At 37.2% G+C, this 9587-nt stretch overlaps 3 long non-coding RNA genes across 3 annotated transcripts; 1 reads left to right on the forward strand and 2 right to left on the reverse strand.

Annotated features, from left to right (window-relative positions):
* The first annotated feature begins 230 nt into the window (after positions 1–230).
* LOC103134195 (uncharacterized) lies at positions 231–4279 on the forward strand. The gene is made up of 4 exons (XR_475809.2): positions 231–412; positions 3631–3739; positions 3827–3960; positions 4201–4279. It is a non-coding gene; the product is annotated as an uncharacterized LOC103134195 (long non-coding RNA).
* A 92-nt stretch (positions 4280–4371) lies between these two features.
* On the reverse strand, positions 4372–6434 carry LOC107835615 (uncharacterized). Its single transcript, XR_001661416.1, has 2 exons — positions 4740–6434; positions 4372–4527 (listed from the first exon to the last, which is right to left on the reverse strand). It is a non-coding gene; the product is annotated as an uncharacterized LOC107835615 (long non-coding RNA).
* Positions 6435–6998: 564 nt separating this feature from the next.
* On the reverse strand, positions 6999–8450 carry LOC107835616 (uncharacterized). Its single transcript, XR_001661417.1, has 2 exons — positions 7877–8450; positions 6999–7774 (listed from the first exon to the last, which is right to left on the reverse strand). It is a non-coding gene; the product is annotated as an uncharacterized LOC107835616 (long non-coding RNA).
* Between the last annotated feature and the right edge of the window lie 1137 nt (positions 8451–9587).

Raw genomic sequence — 9587 nt, forward strand, 5'->3', positions numbered from 1 at the left:
ACACAGAATAAATGTGGGTATAACAAACCCACCCATGCCTGGTGGTAAACATGGGCGTAGTTAAGTTTTCTGTGTGATCAAGACAGTTACAGTTTCCTAGAGTAAACGCCCACAGTGGGCGTTTTCCTAGGTTAATGTAAGTAATTTAATTTAATTTATTATCCTGAACCGTCATTCCTTTGTGACCTGTCATTTACCATGACGCGGTATTATGTGTGTAACTCCACTGTGTGCTAAAACGTTATCTTGACTTTTTCTCGTAGGGCAGGCGACGTTCTGTCTCCATCAGTCTTGGCTCAGGGGGCCTCGCTGACATTTGTGAAGGAATCTCAAGACCTGGCTGGTGTCTACCAGTGTGACGCAAATAACAAATACGGAAGTTACCAGAGTTTCCTCTACGTGGATTTCTCAGGTGATAATTTGTCTTTGACCTGTTTTAAATAAGCTATTTATGCTTTCTGGGGAAGTATTTTCTGTACATTTTCAAGCAAGTATTTGGGGATGTGAATATTTTGTTCTTTAATAATCAATGTTCTCCTCAACTTCTCTAAATTTGTAGTATTTTGTGCAGTGGCTTGTTTGAACTGGGGTTGTTTCAGTGGTCGGTGTATTTTGGTTTCACTCGCAGACAGCTTATCTGTGTCTGCAAATAGTACTCGAAACAAAGGTCGCTTTGTACACCAGCATATCTTCTGGTAGGGGAGAAGTAAAAATAAAGGAAATAATAAATCCATCACCTGGAATACATCGTGTGCTCCAGGTTATGACACATTTAATGGACATAACCCAGTATATTTCCCCTTTATGCCCCTGTGTAAAGACACGTGATAAACCAGCTTCTGGAGGAACAAAAGGCCGTTATGTAACTAATCCCCTTCACTCCCAGTAGACGGTTTAACATTATGGCTTTAATCAGCTGTCATGATAAGTTTGTTGAACTTCCGTATTTTATTGCAAAGGTTCCAACAAACTGTGAGTGTGCATAAAAAAAAAATCTACTGATACTACTGAAACCATTTTTGATTTTGAGAAAGTTACAACCATATTTTTCCCTACAAATTAAAATCCGAATCATGTCTTGTGAATCTGTATTCAGCCCACTTTTACGCCAATACTTGATCGCTCGGTAACTTGAGCTTTGAGTTTCACTTGTGTGCAGTAAAACCCTTCAGTCGACGTTGAAGAAACTTGATTGCATGTAATTAGTAGTGAAGGGAATGCTGTATGTAATTTACTGACTGCGTCTCCGTTCATGCTAGCCGCACAGTTTTCTACCATCAACTGCACTTACGCATTGACAACCAAACGCTATTTCAAATGTCTTTCACTCATTGCAGACAAAATGTCTTAAAATCTTCCATTCTTTTCTTTTGCTGTTGAGATGACTAAATCCTTCAGGATCCTCAGTCTTTATTTTGTAATTTCGAGCGTACCCCGAGCACATAAGTGCTCAAACTTGACTGCAATGTTTTTTTCAATATAGAGAAGATGGTTCTCCAATAACAAAGCAATAATAAATGAGAGTAACGAGGAGACATTCTCTACCGCTATTTACTGCATAATAACCTTGTAAAACACGTCTTGCATAAGATCCAAATGAAACCATTTAAATGTTATTATGGAATACAACAAACTAAAGAAGTCTGAAAGTACTTATGCAAGCCACAGACTCACATATTCCAGGCAGTATATTTTATTATCAAACCTATTTCAGTCAACAACATTGACTGGTTGCAGTTCCAACTGGAAAAAAAAAAAAAAAAAGAAAAAAAAAATACAGTTTAGGTCACAGCAAACTTGCTAACTTGTTTTCTACAGAAAAAGGGTGTTACTATGGGACAGGAAATTCTGCTGCACCTGCAGGCTGAAAGTCCTTCATCAGGACAAAAATCAATGGGGTTGTTTTTTCCTATCTGCTGAGTTTCTGTCCTTCCTTCACTGCTGCAGATTGTTGCATTTGGAGGTTTTTGCCCTTCTGACAGAAAACAAAACTATCATTTCATCCACAGCTTGACGGGGTTTAAGCTGAAAAGGTTTATGTGCAGAGTGCTGTGCACTGCCAAGCTTTCTATTCTGTAGACTACCATCAACACGGGAAAGCATTTTATTACACAAACTCCAAAATTTGTGTGTTTCTCTTTGAAGCCTGAAGCTATTATCAGTATGTTTTTGGACCTGTGGACTCTTTGACCGGGAGCTTAACTTCTGAGAAAAAACCCCAATAATTACCCAATTCTGTGTGCGAGAGGCTGACATGTTTTTGGTGCTTAATGGTGCGGGGGACTGTGTCCATTCCAACTGTGAGATATTTGTAGTTGAAAGGATTTGGTCTTGTTACAGGATGAAAAATTCTGCTTATATAAATGGCTACTATGCAAGGCAGAAGGATGGGGTCAGCACGGCCATTCCTGTTTTAAGTTTTGTTTTGATGAGTTTGTGCGGAAGTTTAGACTGTGAAACGGCCCTGAAGTTAAATATAGCATTATGCTAGAAGAGAAGCTACACAACCAGATGTTGAATGAAACAGTTTATGTGATTCTTGTGCTGGAATGACGGCTCAGACTTATCTTTGGCAGTACTTTAAAAAGCTCAGAGAAACATCCAAATTATTTTTCTGTTTTAGATACAGGAGGCTAAATATTATTAACTAATTGGGTTGCTTCTGAAGGTAGTTTGTTGAAATAAACTTTTTATGTAAAAACATTTGTTGTTTTTTTCCCCCCTTTCCTTTGCAATTGTGCTCTAATTTGTGTTGGTCTATCTTGTAAAATCACAATATAATTTAGGTTTTAGTAAAACAAAGTGTGCACTCTAGTAAACTTTGTCAGGAGCCCTGTTATGTAATCAGCCTGGGTCTGGATTTCCATCTGTGTGGCCTTTCATGGCATGTTATGAGCACCACCCAGGGACTCATAATCAACCAGTAAATCCAAAAGTGGTGAAAAACAAAACCAAAACATACAGATGAATAAGCTTTAACAAACATACCAAAATATTCATTTGAAGACATGGAAATAGTTTATCAGATCAAACATTTCTGTCAGCAGCCTGATGTTAAGCGGTTGGATGGCAACCAGTCATTTAATCTGATTTACTTTCATTAAATATTTCAACTAAACAGCACAGGTTTTCTTTCTTACTTTTTTTAAAGAGTAGAAATTGGAGAACGACACACATTTTCAACGGACTGCAGTGCTTCAGGAAACATGCAAGTTGTCATCAACATCCCATTCCAACAGGTTTTATGTGGTTAATTGAAGGCATGTTGAGTTCAGAGGGGAGGAAACTTCTCAAACAATGACATCAGTTTCTTGAACACAATTTTTGTGCAAGTTGAATAATATGTCAGAGGAGACGCTACCTCACCTGCATGTACTTGCCAAGCCACTGCATATTTTAGTCAGGTAAAAATATAGGCTATCGGCTTCTATCCCCTCTCTTGCACTGTAGTCTTTGGCTCTTTGGGCACCAGACATATTCTGGTTTGCTGCAGTTCTTGTTTTTAAGTTCTAGTAGAAGCTACATGTTGAGCTCTGTGAGAGTTATGTAAATCATATACGACATTTTACCAGTTTGTCAAACAAAATCAAGTTTTTAATTAACGTTTTGCGTTTGTGTCTTGTTTAACAGTAACAAGCTCCATAACTGGCTGGATTTTTTTTAGTATTCTTCTTCTGATCATTGTGGCAGCTGGCTTTGCTGCATTTCTGCACAAACATGGATGTTTTAAACTTCCGAGGTAAAAGCTACAACAGCCTTTAACCATTAACTCTGATGCCATTTTAAATTCATCCTGCTCAAGTTATGTCTTGTTTTTACTTGTCAGGTTTCTAAGGCCTGACAGAGACGCAGTGCGAACATCCTCACCAGACGAAGCAGCAAATGAAAATGCTGCACTATAACACCAGAGGGAAAGAGATGGGTCCTAATACGTCCAAGCAGATACTGAAACTTAAGCTTGTAAGTCATGCCACTGCAATGCATTTTCTTCTTTTTGTAGTTTTTACATGTAAATGTGTGTGTTTTAAAATACGTTTTAATGTGTGTATTCTATGTATAATTTATTGAGTTGTTCTTTCTTTTATTTTGTGTAATGCAACAACTTTGTTTTTAACAATAGCCCACCTTCTCCCCCATTTCTCACAAATCTTTTGGAGATTTAATTTTAGGCTAACCAGATGTGTGAATTGTCTGTTTTAGGACCATCTTTGGCAGAGATTGAAACAACAAGATGCTGGCTTGCTGACTCGATTCCTGCCTCTGTCGTTGTGTCCTTTAGCAAAACACTCCACCCACCTTGCCCGCTGGTCAGAGGGTGCATGGCAACTGTGCTGCTCTCTGAGGCTTCATGGAATATTTTGTGTCTCACCACTTCCTGCTTCTTCAACAGATAAGCTGCTCGACACTTGGCATTTAAATGGGAACTAACCAGAACTAGCCCTCCAAACATCAAATCAAAGCCAAGGATATTGTTGCCAAAGTAACCCTGATTGTCAAGGAACAGAAAAGCCCGATATTTAAGTTCAACTAAACCAGGGGTTACCAACTCCAGTCCTCGAGGGCTACCACCCTGTAACTTTTAGATGCGTCAAATACCTGGATCAAATAAACTGCTCGTTTCCAGCCTATTGCAGAGAGGAATGAATGCTGGTGAGGGAATTCAGACATTTTGGAGCAGAGGTGATTCTAAAAGTTGCAGGATGGTAGCCCTCGAGGACTGGAGTTGGTGACCCCTGAACTAAACCTTATTGATGTATGTTTCCTCCTAACACTCTCTATCCCACGCCAAAAAGAAAAAGGATTTCCATCCCCTCTGGGTCAAACATCCTCTTTATGACTGTGACATCACGGCTGTCACCTGAGAATCCTGACCTTGTGCCTTAAAGTGCTAATGTAGCCTGTGATTGGTTTGGCCTCCAACTCCACATTAATAACTGAAGGATGTTGTTTATTTAAGAAGGAAGTCAGTGAACCAGAACTGCATTATGTAAACAGTTTTCCGCTACCATACTGATGGACACTATTTTTACTAGTTAAGCTGAACTTCATTGTTTTTAGTGAAAACATGAGAATTTGCAGTGAATAATTTGACTTAGTTTTCCAACACTACACATTTATTTTAGTACTTCAGCCGCCAACATTAGGGTTCCCTTTTGGTTACTTTTCTTCCCACTGCTGTTGTGCATCATAAGCAGCTCTACGTTTAGGTCTGATTCAGATTCCAGTGAGCAAAGCATTTCATGTGCCATTTTTATATTTGAAAACAATTATATAGAAAACCCCATGTCTCGTCTTTAGAGCCGATGTAAGTTTTTTGTAGAGAAATGCAGTGGAATAACTTTTTCGCTACACCAGTAAAATCTATTTTTACGACATTTTTGGATATTTCTTTGCTTTGAGAAATATCCATTTCACAGCTGAATTTTCCTATGTCGTTATTTTGTTGATTTTTAGATGCATACTTGGAGTCACTATGATGCAGGAAAATGAAACCATCAATTAGCATCTAGTGGACGACTGAAGGGTTTTTGAACCCAAACTTTGTTTTGAAGTATTTACGACCTTATCCAAAAAATCCTCAGTTCCATATGAGGAAAACAAATCCAGCATGACCAAGGCACCACTTTGTTAAAAAAATCCCTGACATTTTAGAAGAGGTATGTAAACTTTTGAGGAGCACCGTATGCATAACATGCAGTGAGCATGTATGCTATGCAATTAAAGCAGTAAGTAGGGGCAATTAAAGCCCCTTAATGTTAGTTAAATATAAAGCCTTAACTAGTCCAACCTTTAAAAATCTAAAATTCAGCATTTTAGGTTTTAGTTGTTGGTTTTTACTTGAGTTGAAATGTGTGGAAGACGTGTGTCACTCACCCAATCGCCTGAAAAGCCTTTTTCTCTTTTATTTTTTTACATCTTTAAGGCTTTATTGTGTTTTTGAAAGTTGTGGTGGACTCATCTATTTCAGTGACTGAAAAACACAAACAATGACCAACCTACGCTCCCTTGTACAGATGTTTTCGAAAACAAGTGTTTGCTGTATTAATAGTTTAGTTTGAGACTGCGTGTTAGGAAGTTTCATACTTAGTCAACATCACCTCCTGCAGGCTTTGTTCGGGTTAGTTACACTGAGGAAGTATGTTGAGTTCCATATTTTAAATGGGTTTTTTTATGTTTAATCTTTAAGTTGTATGTTTTTTTTTCTTCTTCCCAGAATGTCACTGGTTCAGCATTATTTATATTCTGAAGGTAAAATGAGTGTTATTGTGTTAATTTATAGAATTTGAGTTAACTATTATTAATTCCGTTGGGTTATTGGAAAAGTGTTGAGTTATCGCTCATTTGTTTAAATGAAGCTTCCAAGAACCTGTACTTGAAGTCTTTCAAAGTGTTTTTATCAGTTTTTCAGAATTTGGCTGCCTTTATTGTTTTACTTAATCATCTGACCATTTTCAGAAGAAATCTTTTTTTTTTGTTCTGTTCTTTAATTGTTTTTTTGTTGTTGTTGTTGTTGCTATTTAAAGATGGTGTTAAATGATGAACCACAGTTTGATCTGAAGACACTCAAATTTATCTGGTTGCTTTTTAGGCCTGAAGCTTCCTTTCCCCTAACTTGCCCTCGCTTTGCTCAAACGCTTCCTAGTAGAAAACAATAGATTAAAAAAAAAAGAATCCAAAAATTTTTGATCAAGAGCCAAAGTGAAAAGGTTACACCTAGAAAATTAACAAATTAAGTTTTATTTCTGATGAGACTATCTACCTCCAGACACAACAACACAGCATTATGCTGGTTCATCCATTTTGATTTTAAAGTGAACTGGGATTTAAAACTTGTATTTGTACCACAGCAAGTTTATAAGAATGATTTCTCCTTTGGTGTGTTCACCCTTATGAACTTTTGAAAATCCAAACCGTGACATGTTATCTGTTTCTCTCCTTTTTATCTGATGCTGCATTTCTTCTTGTTTTTTTTGTTTTTTTTTTTGTAAACATTATTTGTGACACAAAGTGAGCGTGGCTCTTAACAGCGTCGAACTCGCTCTTTATTCTCATAAAGTGTGAATCTACAGAAACTAAAAATAGTATTTAGTGACACCAAGTCAAACTTCTGCTCTGTTCTAAGCACACAAGCATAAGCACATGACACTGCACCAGCGTGAAAATGCACAATAGATGTTTCGGTTTTCATAAATGTTGCTGATGTCGACTATGGCATCCAGGTCAATCAGCATGCTGGTTAACCATGACACCTTTTACACTCTGCACAGAAATGAGCAGTGCAAAGTGTTTGGACTTGTCCTCTAATAAATAAAACATTAGATGCTATATATACTCACATAGCTTTAGTGAGTGGGTGTGTGCTTTTACACCTGCAATGAAAAATTGATAGAGACACTAATATAGTGCCTGTCTCCAATTCCCCAGTATAGCTACGTGATAGACCTAGCATACATTAATACCGTTGCTGTATAAGAGAAAAACTCGATGTAATGGACAGAAGTTTTTCTCTTTTACATATTTATTAAGTTTTCAAAATACAGCATACATGAATTATACACAAGAGTATAAAGCATATCTGTATTTAGCAAATTACTGTATAAGGAAAAATATACTCTTAGCAATACGACAACGCAAATAAAAACGTACAATAACTACAAATAAAATAAAAACAAGTCAGTGCAATTATAACTGGTTAAACTGCACTGATTACCATTTACATTTTAGGACGGTACTACCTTTCTATAAAGACACGGAACCAACGTGCACCTATACACTTCAGAGAACAAGTTGGAAATGTCACACCAATACTGGAAGAGTTCGGTTCATGACCAGAACAGACGTGACAGGGAGCCATCAGCCGACTTGCATTTATCACATTTAGAAGATATTGAGGGGAACATTCTGTACAGTTTCATCTTAGAATAGTGGAGTCTATGAAACACTTTGAACAGAATTAACTGGTGCTTTACATCAATAGAGCATGACCAAATCCTCCCAAGATCTCCCAGATCTCACTCCTAATCTGCAAACCCAGCTCCTCCTCCCACGCAGCCCTCATGGAGTTTGTGGCAAAGTTAATTTGCTCTGCAAAGATGTCAGCAAAGCTTGAACTTGATACTTTTTATTCTGGAAAGCCCAACAGCAGCTTGCATATCTTTTTTGTTTTTTTTCTTCCAGAAGAAATTCAAGATGTTAATTCGAACAAAATTTCTAATTTGAAAATATCTGAAAAATTCTGCATCCGGAAGCGAGAAACATTCCTTCAACATGGCAAATGAAGCAAACTTTGACAGGAGTTTCTTTTTAACAAGTGAACAATACCTGGTGTTAAAGCTATTTATTTTTGTGTAACGTGGTGTTCATAGAAGTAGTTTTAGATCAGTGGTTCTTAACCTGGTTCCTATCGAACCCCAGGGGTTCGATGAGTCGGTCTCAGGGGTTCGGCGGAGCCTCTGCCGCGGAAGTAAAGACACACTTGTGTAAAGTAGTGATGACATCTTGGTCATCACTTGCTGCAGAGAACCACATTTCATTGCTTGGCCAGTGAGTGCTGCGGGGAATTTAGTGCTCGCAGTAGTTAAGGGCTGTCATAGTTGTCTGTCGTGTGGTTTATTTCTTAATATTTTAATCCATACTAAATATGTCGAGTAAAAATAGAAGAAAAGGAACAGACTTTGCTGTGAAGATGACATGAGAGTAGCACTTGCCAAGGTGAAGCCACACACGTCTGAGCTGGTCTCCCAAAAACAACAGCAGAAGTCACACTGATTTGCAGGTATGTAATTTGTGCAATGCTTTATTCTGACCCCAAAAACTTATTTTGTGGATTCAAAATGACAAAAAACAAATTAAATTTAAAATAATAAAAAAATAATAATAAGTTATTAAAAAAAAAATTTAAATTCTTCCAAAAATCCAAATTTATTTTGAATTAGTAACATAGTACAATATTTTTTGGAGCTGAAATTCTTTTATGGGGCTGAAATATTTTTTAGGGGCCAGAATAAAGTGGTACCGTAATTTGTTGTGAGTTCATGCACCGTGTTGGTTTGGTTCATTGACCAAGGTGATGTTCATGCACGGCTCATTTTGTGTACCAGTAAAAAAAATTGTTTTAAAAAATCATATACCTATCTCTTATTTTGGAAAAAAAAATCATATTTTATTCATCAGTTTCATATGCGCATTCAGTGAATGCGCATATGAAACTGGTGGGTTCGGTACCTCAGAAAAGGTTAAAAACCACTGCTTTAGAAATATATTTGTTTAAAACATTTGTTTATGCTTAAAGTTATTCATTGTTATTACTTTTTTCATAATGACTCTGCCTTTCATCTCATAAGCTGAGGTATTAGAGGTCTCCATAGTTACACTGGAGTTATTTCTATGCTGAAACAACTGCAGAATGTACCGTCTCTGTTGTTCATAGTTGATTCAACAGCTTGATATGCACATTCCTTGTTCTTGTTATTATAAACTGCTGAACTTACATGAAATATTCCCATTTTTCCTCCAAACTAAAACCATAAAGAAGAAGGAGTTTTGAAAACAATGGGCTGACACTACCCACTGGAAGTGAAACAGCA

The sequence above is a fragment of the Poecilia formosa genome, unplaced genomic scaffold (genome assembly GCF_000485575.1).
Source record: "Poecilia formosa unplaced genomic scaffold, Poecilia_formosa-5.1.2 Scaffold16, whole genome shotgun sequence".
Classification (NCBI taxonomy): domain Eukaryota; kingdom Metazoa; phylum Chordata; class Actinopteri; order Cyprinodontiformes; family Poeciliidae; genus Poecilia; species Poecilia formosa.